The following is an 18,591-nucleotide window of genomic DNA, read 5'->3' as shown; positions in this document are numbered from 1 at the left end:
GTGTATTGATAAAAGACTTTAGGATGCATATTCGCTCTGGGCATCGAGGTATTTTACGCGTATTCTACATAAATTGGTGGCCGCCCTCGGAACTAAACGGTTGCAAAAATGTGTAGCTTATATGGGAAAATGACAAAAAATATTTCTTATGAAATCCCTAGGTGTTTAAAATGCTTGTAAATTTTTATATACATCAAGGGTACTGATATTTATCTTTCAAAAAAGTTTGCCCTGGTTTAAAGCAATACCAATTTTTCACCAAATTTTTTTGTATAACTCTCCTTATAAGCCAATATATTTTAGCAAACCAACAGTTCTCAGTTATGCCGCCAAAAGTGGCGCTGATAGTAAATTGTACGCAGAGCGAATAGAGCTGATGCATATTTATCGTTTCGCCCGGTGTTTTCGAGCGAGATACGCTTAAATAGCAGTATTCTCTTACATGCCTATGATGCAACTGCGTCAGATGTATTGAATCTCCCATGAACTCGGTACTGCCTACTCCTAGTCGCTCTGATGAACCGTCTTTTAGCCATGATAAAACTGCTTAGTAACTGAATAACCCTCTTGCGAAAGGACCGAATCGAATTTTATTAGGTTTTCCTTCCTCCTGCGTGTATAGCCTCATTCAGACCCTCGCGCATTGCGCTGAAACGAAAAAGCCGTATTGTAGCTCTCTCTCTCTCTCTCTCTCTCTCTCTCTCTCTCTCTCTCTCTACCCCGACCAAGTTAGGGCGCATCGATCTCCATAAAATCGAAACGAGGCAAGGGACGTACCTGCTGCGGATTCACGGCGTATAACGTGCTCTAGTGAAACTGCCGCTTAATTAAATCCGAGTGCGTCCAAGCGAGCGTGGTTGTGATCTTTTTAGTATACATATACACATATGTGTAAAGTGTGCCGACACAACTGATGCTCGTAAGGTAAAGGCACGTTGATCTGCCGAGCTGAATCCACCAATTGTGAAGTCGGCACTGTTAAATACCTATAAATGAGGCAATTAGCGTCCGAGATTATAATGTTTTTACAGTCAAATACCTATGCAAAATTACTTATTATTTATTAGCAGATTATTAAGTTCGTCGTAGATTTTTACGACGAAGTGCTAGTAGCAAAGCCCTTTAGATTGCAATAAAAATTGTTTTTCGAATTTCATTTAACAGATTTGCACCTTATAATTAACAGTTTGAGTGTTTATTATAAAATGTAATATAACGTGACGTAAATGTATAAAAATTGAAAAGAAGTTATCTAAATATACTATTCTTACGTCCCGGGTAATTTTCTTACCTGGACGAGCGAGCTTTTTTTTCCAGCATTAATGAACAGCTGAGCCCGAGATCTTGAATTTAAAAAAAATTGTCGAATATTATGACCGTTCCTATCAAAATTGGCGAGCAATTTAAAATAGAGTAAAAATCGTCTAAAATGCAAAAATCTGGGGAAAAAGTGAATTTTTTTCACTTTTAGGTATTTCTTTTTTTCCACCACTTTACTCTGTTTTAATCCTCATTTTATTATTTTTTTATCAGATATCGTTGTCGGCGACCCCGTAACCCTGACACCCTCCATAGTCAATATTCGCATCCAAGCATCGAAAACTATATTGCTGACATAACCCACAACCGGGATATAAATATAACATTAATATATTGAATTCGCCAACCGTTACTCTTTCGTTGACCAAACTTTCGCCAAGCATATTTGGCGAATAATTGGTCAATTGGCCATTTTTGTTGGAGAAATTTCTATGGCAGAGATAATATTATAGTATATTACGTACTTAAGCCGAGAAAATAAAAAATAAAGAAATAGTATATTGTGCAACTAGGGGTGGAGTAAACGGGCTATTTCTAACAAGGGTGAGATTTGAGCACGAGTTGGAGTCGAGGTAGAAATTGCCCTCCCCCCCTTGTTACACACTGTACTTTTTTTGACAAGTGCCTGTAAAGACCCGTTTTCATGCATATAGAGTGAATGGTAAGTTGCGCATATTGAGTCGTGAGCTACTCTCTATCAAAAATTTTCAAAATTTTTCAAAAATTTGATTCATTTTGAGTGTTTTTGAGTAGCGGGAGGGAATATAGCCATTCCCTCCCTCACGCTCGAAATTAACAGCTTGCCATTCACTTTAGATGCATGGAAACGGATCTTTTTCATGGACGTGTTAAGAAAATAAAGTTTCCAACTTTTCGTAGAATAATTGATATTCAGCTATTATGTTATGATTCCATTTTTTGCGCTGACAAAGAGCCCCCGGCCCCGACCTCAGGGATTTTAATAAGTTTTTGATATATTGTAGTACTCAAAGAAATAAGGGACACGTATTTTTTTCTGCCAACATTCACTTTAAAGGGGTGAAAACTACCTCCAAATTTTACCCCCGAAAATCGTTTTTTTATCATATCTCGAATTCTAATTAATATTTTGTAATAAAACCAAGTGGAAAATATTTGCCACAAGTAAAAAGTGCTTTTATTCATATTTAGTTTGAGATTTTGGTCCTAATCAGCGATAACAAGCAGAATGTGAAATTTTTATTTCATGATTTTCTACGCTACTTTCTGGCATAAGAAAAGGTCCATTTCATGCCTGACTTGTGAAATGTTTTTTGTGAAGCTTCAAATAGGTTATAAACAGCGAGTATACAGATGAATGTTCAACAAATCTAAGATCTGAAACTATGTTAAAACACATATGAAGTACAGCCACAACTACACTACAGAAGCAGTTATATAAAAAAAAAACAAATGTCTGTTCTTTTTTTCAGCAATAGAATTTTAATCATTAAAAAAAAAAGAAAATTCACTGTCTTATATAGTAATTTTTAATATGTACAAATTTTACTATATAATATAGTAAATATATTTTACTACGATATTTCTCTCAGTGCACCCATTGAAGCTCTACTGCGCTCTTTGATAATTTACAATTAAACATAGTTTATATTGGATTAATAAGTTATAATGTGCTCACAAAATTATTGCAGTAATTTTAGATTTGCTCTCCGTGAAAACTTATAGAGGCCAAGTTATTCGTTAACATGAACACAAATAATCTGCTTCTTAATAATCTTTACACTCGCTGCTTAAATCGACGCACTTTTATTTCCAGCCAGCTTCGCGACACCTTCAGCCTATAGCTTATTCCCACATAGGTATACTGTGCAGAGTGTGCGGTGAGCCGAGCTTTACGTGTTTCCGGTTCCCGGGGCTCGTAAACCAGTTGCTCCGTCGACTTTCTTGGTTTTCTCGCGGTGACTTCTTATCGCGGCTCGCGCTCGCTCGCGCGTCAAATTGTTTCCGCGAGATAGCGCGACGAGCCGCTATATAAGTACACTGCGCAGCCAAAGATCATCCGAATAGGAGATTAACTTATGGTAACTGGACGGCCGGCGCTAGTCTTTTACGCTGATGAACTACGCCGGGATTTATGGTCTGGTTTAACACCTTGATTTATGCGCGCTTTTTTGCCCAGCTCTATATATAAGATTACTACTCCGTTTCTTATTCATGCCTTTAGGCACTGTATAATGTGCCGCGCGCATGTATTTCATTTCTTCACATGACTTTTCGGTTTACGGGTAGTTGTGAATTTTTTGCTTTCACGATGAGGTTTTCGACCGCGGTCTCTTGCTTCATTCTGATTGAGTATATTATGGTGAGTATACAACTGTTTCGACTTGTGTACCTTGCTGGTTTCCTATGATTGTATCATTATTGTACAATATGCAACGAGGGAGCGAAGCTGGGGCAGTAATCACTCGAGGGAAAATCGACTTTAGTCCCGTGTTGCATATAGAACTTTATTCACGATTTAACTGTGGAGCCACTTTATTTCTTGAGAAATGGGACATTCAACAGCTAAATTAATACAATTTTTTTAAATATTCAAAATATTCACAATTTTTAAAAATTTCCCGCATTTGCGGGGGAAAAAATATGAGAAAAAAAATGCTACATTAGTCCCTGTATATATATATATATATATATATATATATGTGTGTGTGTGTATATGTGTATGTATATATATATATATATATATATATATATATATATATATCTCAGAAATACCAAAGTGCATACCAACCAAGATGCTCAGCAATTCGAACCCCGAAGAAGGAAAATCTGATCAATACTTCGAGACAGCTTGCGTTTCAAAATGGCGGACTACAGTGCAATGAGATGGTGAATTAATCAAATTTCTATAAAATATAAAAGACCTGCAAATAATCTTATTTGATTTTGTATTATTTGTACCGAGACATTCATACCAAATCGGATTATCTTTTTAATGAGATATTTGTACAAATCGAGATGAATGTAGAGATCCTTTAAAAGTGATTACTAATATTATGATCTTCATTAGATAGTTCAATCAAATATTTATAATTTGAATATTTGTGTTTTTTCTATAGGTCAGAAAATGTCGTGTACCATTTATATTATTATTCAAGCAGAATAAATTATTGTTAAGCTTAAGTGCGTACTGAGCCATTCTTTTCTAAAATAGATGAATTGTATGACTATCAAAATATTTAATCTTTTTATCTCAATCGCAAGTTTTCTTTGCAAAATTTGAATTTGCAGCAAGAGCTGAAGGCGAGAGCTTGAAGCCTAAAACCAATAAAACCTGATCCAATAAAAACCTAATCAGCTCTTCTCCAGCGATCGCACGTGCTTTTTTTCTCGCTCGACGTTTGTCACGATTAGGCCGCGGAGAGGAAAATAGACGAGCCGACGAGTCGAGTAGCGAGAAAAGAAGCCGACGAGTCGAGTAGCGAGAAAAGAAGCCGTCAAGCGACATAAATGCAGTATTTACGGGATACGGCTCTCTTGCCCCGCCGCACAAAGGTTAAGTAAAGTGTATTTTCCTTTGGGCTATCCTACTCAGCCCTACTTATGCTATAGCACGCTTGCGTCTCCACTTCTCTCTCTCTCTCTCTCTCTCTCTCTCTCTCTCTCGCTCCTTCTCTCTTGCTCGACCCTCGACATCCTTTGGCTCCGTTTTAATCTTCTCCATTCCCTCAGAGATTTATCCAGCGTGATTTGTCCGGCTCCGGCTCCTGTATATACTCGCGGCGGCCTCATCGAAAGACCGCCGCCGTCGCTGCCGAGGAGGATTCCGAAAGCGGAAGAGAGAAGATGAACGAGTGCGAGAGAGACTGACAGCCTGCAACGGGGGGATGGATGGACAAAGAGAGATAAAAGACGCCGGAGGGAGAGAGAACGTGAGAGCGGGCCGAAAACAAACACGGAGAAAAGCAGATGGATGGGGCGTAGGTGCGCGTACGCGTTATATATAGGTATATGTATCAGGAGGAGAGACACGCGACGCAGCTCTCTATACAGTATGTACACAATCTACACATGCAGAAGGATGTAGGTAAAGGGAGAGATGCTGTCACGTCGGGGGAAACAAAGACGCGCTCGCGCGAACAAGACAGTTCTATTCTATTCCTACACAATCTCTCTCATTCTCTTATTCTCTCTCTCTCTCTCTCTCTCTCTCTCTCTCTCTCTCTCTCTCTCTCTCTCTCTCTCTCTCCGTTACTTGGACTCGGCTTCGACCAATCGAGGAAAACTATTTCGTCGGGCGACGTACACTGATTGACGGCTACATGAACTTTTCGAGACGCGGCGCGCTCTATGTATACCGAACTTGACTTGTCTCCGCAGCCGCAGCGTGTCTTACTCTTGTGCACACCGAGAAGAATGACTCGCCTCGTCCTCCTTCGAGTTAAATGAAGTTGACAGTTAAGCTGGAGACGAGTCGTCGTCGACATGTGGGCCGCGCACTTTGCGCTCTGTATGAGCTGGAACTGAGGGTGCAATATAATCCACTCCTGCGCAGCTCTACGCCTCGAACATTTTTAATATGATCTTCTCCTAATGTATGGAAAATTCACGTGACTTCCAGACGAGCTTCCAAGTAAGATCCCTGTGAGGATGTCTGCCCTGCAAGCTCCAGCACGCGTTAAAACTGTCCTGGCCGTCGCACCTATAATATAACATAGCTGAATATACGTAATATAATATAGTGTAGAGAACGTGGAGGATGAACGTCGTTACTTGAACTAACATGATTTTTCGCATGATCACAGCAGATTTGGCAATATCCAAGGCATTTATAGAATTCCCAATTGAGTTGGAAACTCTTTTTGCTATTCTTAGGCTGATACGCAGTTATTCTCACAAAACATGTTCCAAACGCTTGAAGGATGAGTGCCTCTCGTCGGCCGCAAAAAAAGATCCACAGCCAACCGAGCGGTCCCGCGTTGATGAAATAATGAGCGCGCGCATTGAGCATCGCGCGCTCTCGCATAAAGGAGCAATCACGGTTGCGTTGACGAGGTATGGAGGTCGAGCCGCAGGTACCCGTGTACATACTGCAGAACGCATCGCGATCTTCAGGAGTAGGTGTACCGCGCGCTGCGTCTGGTGCGCACGAGATCCGGCTCGTCTGAATTTCAGTATTAAAACCACAATAAGACGGCGCGTGGCGCGGCTCAGCAGCTACTCGAATACGGAGCTGCTGTAATTAACACGAAACACGCGGGCTTGCAGTGTGCACCGCGCCCGCTGTGTACGACGACGCTTCTTCCGGGCGGAGCGAACGAATGCGTGTCGTAAGCCGACTTGTGCCGCGCATGATACACGCATCAGAGACGCACATCACGCAGATGATGGCTATCGCCAGCCTCACTCGGCGTATAGGCATCGAAAGCGCGCACGCGACGCGGAAACGCATGCGACGGAGACGGCGACGCTTTGAGCGAAATTAATTAAGACCCTACCTGCACGCGCGCGGGATAATCCTTTGTAATCTATCTATTGAAGTGCCACGCGTTATGGGGCTTACACGCGGCGCGAGTAACGCGAGCAGCTGAAGCTACTCGTAACCTCGCGCCGGAGATCGGGTTGATGATAATAATCGGGGCCAATTTGCCGGCGCGAAAAGTTTGTCTTATGGAGTCTTAGCTGGCCGTACGCGTATTCGCGGTTCTCGGACAATGAACGTAAACTCCGCACTTACTCCGCCAGCGTTCCTTCGTTGGCTCGCTCGCGCTCACCTCCTTCTCCCCCGGCTCCCAGCCAGCTGTAAACTCGAAGCGCGGATACTGCAGTGGCGCAGCCTAAGTTATCTCGAGCCTTCGTTCCTCACTGCACTTTAGCCGATTGCTTGATTGAAACATAACATATCGGGGCAGAGGAAGCGTTTGCCCCAAGAAAGTTCGCGGGATAATAAAAGCGCGCGGAGGAGAGCTTTCGCGGGAAGCGAGCAGCGCTGGAAAAATTTATTCGCGTTTGTTTATCTGCAGCGAGAGATATCGCATTCGTTTGTTTGATTTCATTGTGTTACACAGCAGTCCATGCGGAGTTCACTGCGTCGTCAGGCGAATCCCTTGCTAGTTCGATTCGACGAATTTCAGCTTCGCGGCTGTCACTCTTCTTTTTTTTTGCCGCCCCAGCGTGAAACCCACATTTGCACGGCTTCCGATTTATCATTTTTCATTTTAATTACGAGGATTATCTGCGCAATAATAATGAACGTGCATGCTGTTCGAAATTTCAAACGCCAAATAATTCTTCTTCGCCTCTGTGAATTATAGGACACGCTTACTTGGAATAATTAGAAGTATGCAAATTTCTCATTTTAATAGTACATACATTATGTTATGGTGATTCAATGCTGCCGTGGCCATAATGGATCTCACAAAATCACGAATTCATCAAAATAAATCATGGTGCGCTTCAGTGCCAATTCAACAAACGCAATTTTCCCGTCCATAAAAAGAAAATCTCATCAGGCACATTGCATGATCCAACGCAGGCGGCAGGATAAGACTTTTCGGCCCTCCTGTGTGCGCGTACGCACATCAGCATCATACATTACGAGCCTCTTTGCGCAAAAAGCCCCTTCGGAGCACGGAGACGAGCTTGCAGTCTCCCACTGGAAAATTCGACACATAATCTATATTCGATTCGGTAATGTACAGCGACGTTCTCGAGGCTGGCCCACTTTTCGAGCCCAGTGACTTGGGAACGTATGTCGGCCAGTACGTGCGACGGAAAAATCACGAGCCAATTCGCCCGTCGGGTAAAATTTCAGCTTGTCCCGCGGCCGCTACACGCAATTTTTCAGATCTTTATTAAATTGTTGCCGGCCGTGATCGCGCACACGGTAAACTGGATTTTTGAATATCGCGTTCAGATTTTTATCATAATAATGAAATTCGAGCGAGAATCTCCGTCTGAATTATTTGATTTAATTGAAATAATGGTTGCGTCAAAAAATTAGAACGTGTGAATTTTCCCGCGCGCGCGCGCGCAACGTAATTAGGCCGCGAAGACATCAGCCGAAATTCGCAAGAGCGAATTGGCCTTCAATGAGAATCAAGGTGACGAATTACACGTCGAAGCTTAGAGCCCCCGCAGCATTAGCTAAGCATCAGGAGCAGCGGCACTTCCTCTTCTGTTGCGCTTACAATAGCCGTAGGCGCTCGCGCATAATACTCATATAGAGCTCGAGCGCCGCGCGAAAATTGCCACTCGTTGCTCGGGCGCTTGTACTCGACTGTATACTTGCGTATACTGCTGCTGCTGCATCGTCACCGCAAGACTCGAGTGCTCCTCCGCCAGCGTTCGAGGTGAATGCGTCACCCTCTAGCCACTAATCCATTTCTATTTTCCAGGGCCTCCGCGCCGCGGCAATTGCCCCGAGATTGCCGAAGCTGTTAGCTGCTTACTGGCTACAGTACCAAGTCGTCCCAATCTTGACAATTCCAGTCATCTAATGACCGATAATTCAAGGGGCTTTCATTCGCAACCTCGCGACAGAGAGAGAGAGAGAGAGAGAGAGAGAGAGAGAGAGAGAGAGAGAGAGAGAGAGAGAGAGAGAGAGAGAGAAGAGTTCCTTCGCTCTCCCGACGGCGCACGTAAGCTTCCCAGCGGCGGGCTTGAATTCGATTCATTTACCGCTGCGCGATCCTCGCCTTTTTTCGACTTTTTTCGGGCTTTGTCTCCTCGCAACTCTCTTCTTTGTTTTTTTTCCGCAGATACAACCTGCCAATCTCCTCCTTATCCCTTACGGGATCTCTCTTCAAATCCAGAGCAGCGCTCGATAGCATCATCAAATTATTTCGTGCTGCTGTGCGAGAATCACACATAAGCATGGGAGCGGGAGAATAAGGGAGCAATGCCGTTCGGGCAGAAGCTTTATTCGCTTAATCTCTCCGCCTTATCTGCTGATTGGCAGAGCCGAGTAGTCGCGGGTCTGGTTGACTCTTTAGATTTGAACGTGCGACGACGGGAAATCGCGCAAAGTCGGACCAAAGAGATCTCTCTCGCTCTCTCTCCCTGTGTCCGTCCCATCAGTGTGTATATTAGACTACGACCGATGTGTATGTATAGGTGATTCCCGCTACGGATCTTGCTCCGTCGTATTATAGAGGGAGGCTTATACATATGCTGCCAGATGAGCTCCGTCGATAAGGCGTCATACGCGGATGTTTGGAGACGGCATAAGGAGAAGCCCGTTATTTCCGGTAAACATTGAGCGAGCTCTCGGAGCGAGGGGAAAAAGAGCTGATACGTATTTTTTCAATTGCTATGACGATCGCGCTATACGACCTGAGAAAGAAAGGAAAAAGGCAGGGTAGTGTTTACGCACGTTTTCGAGAAAACGGCTCGTCATTTTTCCGTTGATGGCACTTGAAGATATTGATTCGTGAACGAACGAGTACAGGTAAAACTCTTTGAGTAATTTAGTTGAAATACTATAGCGAGATTAACAGCACTTTGCGCGTTTGCATGTATGCATTTTATTTCATATGATATTATAATAATATGATTTGCAATAATGTATAGAAACTTCAAACTCCAACGCTCAAATGTCACGCGAAATCAATTTTCAATACTTACTACTCCTCCAAGACTACTTCTCCAAGCTTCATATTTTTACAACTGCTTAGTGCTTATAATTCAAGTACTTGCCAATTCATATAGATTTATGACAATCCACTAGCTTATAAATTTCTAATGTGATACGTTATAATCGAGAGAGAGAGAGAGAGAGAGAGAGAGAGAGAGAGAGAGAGAGAGAGAGAGCACATCCTAAATTGCGGACAGAGATCAGTCACGCACTTTACTCCCCGCCGCGAAGACTAGCACAGTTCAGAATTTCACCGCAAAGACTATAGCTTATACACGGAGAGCCCTTTTCTTCGAAAAACACGATGGAGCCTGCGCAATGTTTATTTCGATGAACATTCACCGAGAAGTAGCGAATGTGCACGCAAAAAGACGGTGTCAATTTTGTCAATATGCTGGCGAATTTTTTGGCTTGACTGGCGACTGTTGATTTCGTGGCAATTCGTATATTAACCCTGGCGATTTCGTGGCGATTCGTATATTAACCTGGTGATTTCGTGGCGATTTTCCATAATATGATATTGTAAGACTTCTATTTTATATATTTTAATATCGCACCTTAACGGATAAATTAAGTAGCTGCGGATAAAAAAGAGACAGCGTATGCGCAATAGAAAGAGGGTCAGACGGTCGGTCGTGCTCTCTCTTTCTCTCTCCCTCTCTCTCTCTTTCTCTCTCTCTCTCTCTCTCTCTCTCTCTCTCTCTCTCTCCTGATTATCTTTGTAAGCATTTAGTATTTTGTCCTGAGGATTCTATCGGCTCTAAGCGCGCGTCCGCACTCGACTTAAAAATAAAAAATGTTCAAACCTCTTGTTATCGCACATCTTTTAGACTCGGCAGTGCTGCGATCTGGAACGCGATTCCAGATAGCGTACGTAGCTTTTATAAGCAGCGTAATTTTAAGTTCAAATTATATGAATATTTTCTTGATAAGTTCACGCTAGGACTGCGATAGTTTTTATTTACTCATGTGTAGCTGTTATATATTTTTTTAAGTATATTTTTATTGTAATGCGATTTATGTGATGCGACTTTTTTGCCATTGATCTCTGTACCTGATGCTTTAATTTTAAGGATTTTATTTATTTATTTTTAATCTGTATACGATTTTGTTACTGTTTTCTGCCTGTAGCTTATCGTCACATTACAAATGTGCGCGTATAATTATGTTTTTGTAACACATGCACGATTTTCGCGTTTTTTTGACCTAAAATTAGGGACTAAAGTAGTCGTTTTCCGACCGGCGGGCGAAAAAATGCAGCAGCGGACGTAAAAGTACTGGGATTGGTGCTTGACTCTAAACTCACGTGGAAGGAGCACGTTACACAAGTGTGTAAGCGTGCTCACTCGCTAATGTACAGGCTTTACTTTTTCAGAAAAAGTACTGTTACAAACGGAGTACAGTTACAAATAAGTAGACGACGGGACTCGAACTCGCGGACCCAAGAGCCAGAGGCCTGTGCTCTAACTACTGAGCTAACGTCTACGATGCATTCGGACGCTATGCATCGTAGTACGGCTCGGCGGACTCTTACTTCGACTTTCTCGTAGCACTCCGGCCTGTTAGGGGGGAAGTGATACCTCTGGATATCCCTACTTTCGCGACGGAGACGCTGAGGAACTCGTTTCATATCAGCGCCTCATACCTATGGAACAACCTGCCATCACACCTCCGTAACACTACATCCATCGCAGTATTGAAGAAACTAGCTAAAGATTACTTTTTCGAACTCGAAGACGCATAAACACATAAACATCGTCTACACAGTCACGTTATGTTATATATAAACGATCTTCCCGACGTATGCATTAATTGAAAATTTCACTTATATGCAGATGACTTCTGTTTTTATCTCAGTGACAAAATTGCGAACGTCGGCTCGCTGGTGACGAGGGCCAACGATATTCTTGATGCGGTGTCTCGTTGGTCAGGTGTCAATGATCTCCGAATCAATGCTCGCAAAACACAAGCTATCTGGTTCGGCACCCGCGGATTTGGCACGAAATCCCCCGGACATAGTATTCGAAGGACAAATTATTGAGCCGTGCGAGTCGCTTAAACTTCTAGGGTTCCCGCTGGATAGTACTCTCACTCTTAAACATCAATGTGCCAATATTTCTCGGAAATGCTTTGCTACGCTGTCCAGACTTCGGAAGGGCGGTTATTTCCTCCCACGGGCCACTAAGCTCTCTTTGGTTAAAGCACTCGTCTTCCCGTACCTTGATTACTGTGGTCCGCTTTTCTTAGGTTTAACGAAGGAATTCGCAAAAAATGTTTCTCGCTTTGTAGAGGGTACCAAGATTTTTGAGCATATCACGCCAGTCTACAAGAAATATAAGATCATCTCTTATAGCGGGAGAATACAATTTCTTATCCTCTCTCTCCTAGTGTGCGTGCTTCGTGCTGATATCCCCGGATATCTTAGGGATAAATTCACATTCCGTGCCAAAGACAAGATAGGTAGTAAGAGAGCAAGTGAGCTTGATCTCACCATCAAGCATTGGGAAACGGACTGTTTCCGTGATTCATTTAGAATAGGTGCAGCGAGACTGTGGAATGATCTGCCACATGATTTGTGAGCGAAATATAAGATGCAATGCTTTGAATACCATCTACTTGATTACTGCGCAGCGATAGATGTCCGCCTTCATTGAAATGCAATATCTGTGATAATTTTTCTCGTCATTGTTCATGCGTATATTTATTATCTTATTTATTTTTGTCACACTTTTACGTCGTGTATTAATATTTTATCTTATGGAATTTAATTATAGTATCTATTTATAGTTTGAATAGTAGTTTTATTTTACGTCTAAAATTTTTTCTATACGCGACGGCGCCTGACGCGGCTTGCATGCCGTCTTGATTGCGACATAATTGTATAATGTTTGTAAACTGCCTTGAGTGCGACTATAATGGACCACAGAGTCCTTAGTCATTTCAATAAATAATCTACAATCTACAATCTCTCTCTTTCTCTCGCACTTATGATATTCGCTACTATGAACACGGAGCTTTAGTCGTCAGTGCCAATCCGATACAAGACGTAAATAATATAAGGAGAGTGGGAGAGAGCATAGCTTTTTCCGCGAATTTACAAAACGCGTGGTGAGGAATAAGTGTCTATGCTGTCAAAACAAAGTGTACAGTCAGAGTGCAGTGACATCTTATTACTACTACAATACATCTATCTAAAAAGTGCAAATCTAGTTTTATGTAGGATTAAGAATGAGCGAAAAGAAAAAGGAGAAGGAAAAAGCGAGTTTTAAATTACAATGTAAACTGGAAAAAAACCTGGGCTCAGGGTAAGTTGTTGCTTAACTAATGTATATTATAGTCTATGAATCAATTATTATATTGATGCTTCATATAGTATCATGACAAAATGTTTCAAATAGTAGAAAGTATCGACGCACGTAAAGGTATAGTTGCACGCTTGTGGGAGCAAAAATGTATTACTAGAATTATTTTGTTGCATAATCATTTTCCTATAAATTAAAAACCTACGTATATTTTTACATAATTACTTATAGTTTTTAAAATCTATTTACAGGGTGGTTGATGTAAGCTGATTTTACCAGCAAAGAACAAAATCAAGCTAATCGTAAGGTTTGTCGCAAGTCTCTACGAGCTCAGCTAGCAGACTTGAAAAAAACACGCTTTAAAGCCTACTCATTTAAAGGAAATGAATAATATAATAGATGCTACCAAACAGAAGAGCTTGGATACCTTGTGCAATGTATCATATAAGAAGCAAGAAAAATCTAGAGATTTAAAAATTGCCACATTTATAGCATGTCCTACAAGTATTTGAGGAATGGATCATCTTAATAATGTTTTAAAAAACTCCACACCAGCTTTAAAAGACATTCAAATGCATCGTACAAAGTGTAGCAATTTAATAACTAATGTTATAGCTCCAAATTTCTTAAAAGAGTTAATTGACGATATTGGACATACTGTATTTTCACTGATGGTAGATGAATCGACTGACGTGACTGATTGTAAGTACGTGTAAGTGAAAGATATTGACTATGGAACAAAATACAGTATGGCATTACTCTCAGAGGATTATAAAGTGACACAATCAGCTAAAGCAGACATGAAAAAGAGATTTCACCAATATTTGATAAGGTTGCTCAAAAAACTGTGTGCAAGGTCGCCATTGAACACACATTATTATAGAAAATTAAAAAATGTATCACCATCAATTTGCGCTAACCAAGTTCAGCGAGCCTCTTTCAAGGATTTGCCGTTTCTTAAAGAGTTTCTTAAAGATATAGATTCATTGTTGAAAGCTAAATATCAGTATAATAAACTATTAAACATCAATTAGACGAACATTGTAGAAAAGAAAGTTCTCAACTGCAGCTATGAATTTTGGGCAGCTTTGTATATGTATCAAAATGTAGCTGATCAGTATGTATTTAGAAAAATATTTTCATTTATGCTTACAATACTGACTTTACTATCAAGCAATGCCGTTGTTAAAAGAAGCTTCTCAATAATGAACTTGATTTAAACTAAAATCAGGAATAATATGCTCTTAGTTTTATTAAATGCAGTCATGCGTATTCGACTACCACGGAGAGACCTTTTCGTTGAAAAACACGATGCTTTCGCGATGCGTTGAACTTGCGCAGTGTTTATTTCGATGAACAGTCACCGTAAAATAGTGTACGCGCACGCAAAAAGACGGTGCAATCACCCAAATTTTCAGTGATCGCCGCACTGAAATAACAGGTGTTGACGCGCGCCATCTCGCGTGCACTGGAAAAAACGGTGATCGCACTGTCTTTTAACACACTCGATAAAACGTTCACTGTTATTTTCAATGATTCGGGCTCTCTGTGAGTGAGTGAGCTCACATAATATGTGCTGTAGGAATTTCGAACCTTCAAATAAAATGAAGTGACTTTAAGGCCAAAGTTGTGTGTAATTATGATTATAATTCCAAAGATATGCGCAAATCCAGAAAAAATCGGAAACTTTTGGGGGTCGAGTGAACGAAATTGAAATTTGAGGGCACACCTCCCAGACCAACTATTTTGGGTTCCTTAGGCCACCCAGAATCCGAAAAACCTTGGGTTCCCGCGATTTCAAAATACTTATTTTTTTGCCGCACAGTTTAAATTCTCTTATGGGAAGTTAACATGGGAAAAATAAACGAAAATTACCCATGGTTCAACTTTATCCACTGAGTGTCTGAAGGCGCAATCCAAAAATGTGTATCACTAGGCTCGAGTATTAGAAGAGAGCTTCAATTTGAGGGCTGGTGGGTTAAAAATGGTTGTCTGAGTAAAAAGTTGTCTAGGCTTGAAAATAGCGAGAAATCATGAAAACTTGGATTTTTTACGAAAATCAGCCTAAGGAACCCAAAAATGTTGGTCTGGGAGGTGTGCCCTCAAATTTCAATTTCGTTCACTCAGATCCCCAAAAGTTTCCGGTTTTTTCTGGATTTGCACACATAGATGAGATGGAAGAAAACATCAATAAAATATTCAGTGAATTCGCACCGAAAAATAGGTGTTGGCGCGTGCCCTCTATCGTTCACTGGAAAATACAATCTATGCACTGTCTCTTAGTCTGCGTCCACAATTGACCGTTTAGGCTTCGTATTCGGTACCGACTATGTGTAAAAGTTATACCCATTTATATGCAAAACGCTAGTGTATTTGGTGATTGTAGATGCAGCCTTAGGCTATGTCCATAACTGGCCGAATTCGTTAGCGTATTCGTAGATGGTAGCGCTTTGGGTAGTACTGCTAACCTAATTCGGCGTTTGCAATCAGGCCTTATCAGGCTGTACCTAACCTCAATATCCAAAATAGTTAGGCAGTATTTTGCGGAAGATTACATCGCTGAGCGATGGCAAAAATCGAGACTTACGCTGATCATGGTAAGTATACCGGTCAAGCGGTAAAATGACAATATTTCGGTAAATGTACCGGAAAAATTACGATGCAATACGGATTCCCGTAATGCGGTAATTTTGGATGCTGTGGTAAAAATACAGTGATGTGGCATGATAAAAACATTTTTGACTAAAAATAATATTTTCTTAACACGTGCATGAAAAAGACCCCTTTTCTTGCATATCTAAAGTGAATGGTAAGTTGTTAATTTCGATCGTGCGGGAGGGAATGGCTATTCCCTCCCGCTACTCAAAAACACTCAAAATGTATCAAATTTTTGAAAAAATTTTTTGAAAGCGAGTAGCTCACGACTCAATATGCGCTACTTACCATTCACTCTATATGCATGAAAACGGGTCTTTACAGGCACTTGGTAAAATAAGTACAGTGTGTAAGAAGGGGGAGAGGGCAATTTCTACCTCGACTCCAACTCGTGCTCAAATCTCACCCTTGTTAGAAATAGCCCGTTTACTCCACCCCTAGTTGCACAATATACTTTTTGATTGTATTGTAATTATCTTTATCAAGTAATTTTAAGGTTAATAAGTAAAACGGTGGATACAAATGAACAGGCTTTATTTTGTCAAATTACATATTCTCTTTTACATAACGATAAATTCTATATGATTATTTAAGCGTACTGCTGCACCAAATAAATATTCATTATTAATCACTATTACAATCATGATTAAAATTGAAAAATGCATCAACCAAATATTTAAAAGCATCAATGGAACATGGAGTCTTTGGAAAAGCTATACCGTCGACCACAACGCAATACCTAAGTTTTGGCATGATCGGTATCGTTGTCATCATAGTCTCAGTGAAAACCACACAATTCGGGAGCTTTCACGGTTTCAGGAATTTCACCGGCGAGTCGTCGTACTACTAGTGGTAAAATTACACGGCTAAACATGGAACAAATACAGCGGATATAGAGGGACCCCCACTGAACGAGATAAAGTTACAGTCACATGTCACTTTACCTCGTTCAAGCATGTGATTTCGTACATCAAAATGGGAATCATCCGCAAAACTTTTTATAATACTACCCCAAACGTGCGCAGGCCTAGGTAAACGCATGAAAATGTAGTAAACTAAAAAGAATTATGATCGTTACAGACCCATCCCTAAGTGGCGTCCGGATTTTTCTTCTCGCAAGCGCTAGGCTTTTGTACTGGTTAATATATAAGCCCAATCAGATTACTATAAGAATTAAGTTAATTATCGTGGCGAGAAATGAAAGTTAAGTTTGGTTGAAAATTTTGGATTTTAAATATTTATTTTATTCACCGAGAAAAATATATAGTGATCATTGCCATAATTTAACTATAAACTCTAGCAGCATAGGTATACAACAATATTTTATAGTAATTATCACTCATAAATTTATAGTAAACATTTTTGAAAAAATCGGTCTGAAATCGATGATTTTTTTACTATACCCGAATAGCAAAATTTACTTTATTCAAATAGTTAGTTTTACTATAACATATTATATTAAGTATATTAAGTACCTATTACAATTTTTATGTAGAAAATACTAAATGATTTAGTACGCTGTACTATACTCTAATAGAAAATATAACTGGACAATTTATAGTAAACCTGACTATAAAAATTGTACCACCGATCTGACGAAAAAGGCCAAAAATTTTACTAAAATAATATGGTAATAATTACTAAAATATTGTTACATTTACTATAAATTTTGTGATTACTACCATATTTCAAATTACTATGGTGTATAGTAATCTCTACTATGTCGATTTGAATTAAGAAAATTTGCCCCATATCTGCGCAGAATCTGGCGAATTTTATGCTGGGTGGCCATAATTTCTTGGAGAATCTGGGCAAAATCTACTCCCAGTGGCGACGGCACTCGGCCAGAATCTGGTGGCGACCAAAATAATAGTAAGGATTTTGAGGTTATACATTAATTAAAACGAGTTTTCTCCAGGAGTTTCGATAGAATTAAAAACATAATTAGTCGAAATTCGTTACTCGGGGGTTTTTGAGGTCGCAGAACACGAATATCGTGACGGCAACGCTCCCCGAGGTACCTGATGCCCGGGGTGGACGCTATCAACGTCGTCTCCTAGAGTTTCACGGATAATTAATAATATATTTTGTCCAGACTCGCTGATTGGGGGTTTTCGAGGTCGCTGAACACGAATGTAGCGACGACAACGCTCCCCGAGGTACCTGATGCCCAGGGTGGCCAGTATCACCGTCGTCTCCTAGAATTATTTTTATTAGAACGCCATATCTATGTTCCGTGGCCCAAGAAATCCCTGAGTAACGTATTTAACTCAATTAATATCAAAGTCCCACAAAACTCCAGGAGACGACGTTGATACTATTCACCCTGGGCACCAGGTACCACAGGGACAGTTGACGTCACGATCTCCGTATTCTGCGACCTCAAAAACCCCCAATCATCGGGTCTCGACGAAATATATTATTAATTTTCCGTGAAACTCTAGGAGACGACGTTGATACTGCCAACTCTGGGCACCAGGTACCTCGGAGAGTGTTGCCGTTACGATATTCGTGTTCAGCGACCCCAAAAACCTATGTATAACAAAACTGGACTCATTTCCATCAATATTTATGGAGTTCTTATTTATTGTAGGATGTACACTTTTATAATTTAAGGGGCTCTTTTGAAAATTAACTTCCCGGCCAGATTCTGGCCGGATCTGCCAGAATCTGCGCAGATTCTTCGAAAAAAAAACTGCC

At 40.8% G+C, this 18,591-nt stretch overlaps 1 long non-coding RNA gene across 1 annotated transcript; it reads right to left on the bottom strand.

The window, feature by feature from the left end:
• Nucleotides 1-203: 203 nt before the first annotated feature.
• On the bottom strand, nucleotides 204-7,228 carry LOC103316902. Its single transcript, XR_004226928.1, has 3 exons — nucleotides 7,037-7,228; nucleotides 778-986; nucleotides 204-648 (listed from the first exon to the last, which is right to left on the bottom strand). It is a non-coding gene; the product is annotated as an uncharacterized LOC103316902 (long non-coding RNA).
• Nucleotides 7,229-18,591: the final 11,363 nt, after the last annotated feature.

Source organism: Nasonia vitripennis (genome assembly GCF_009193385.2).
Source record: "Nasonia vitripennis strain AsymCx chromosome 2 unlocalized genomic scaffold, Nvit_psr_1.1 chr2_random0010, whole genome shotgun sequence".
Taxonomy (NCBI): domain Eukaryota; kingdom Metazoa; phylum Arthropoda; class Insecta; order Hymenoptera; family Pteromalidae; genus Nasonia; species Nasonia vitripennis.
Note: the sequence above shows the minus strand (reverse complement) of the source record. Positions and strands in the feature narration are given on the sequence as shown.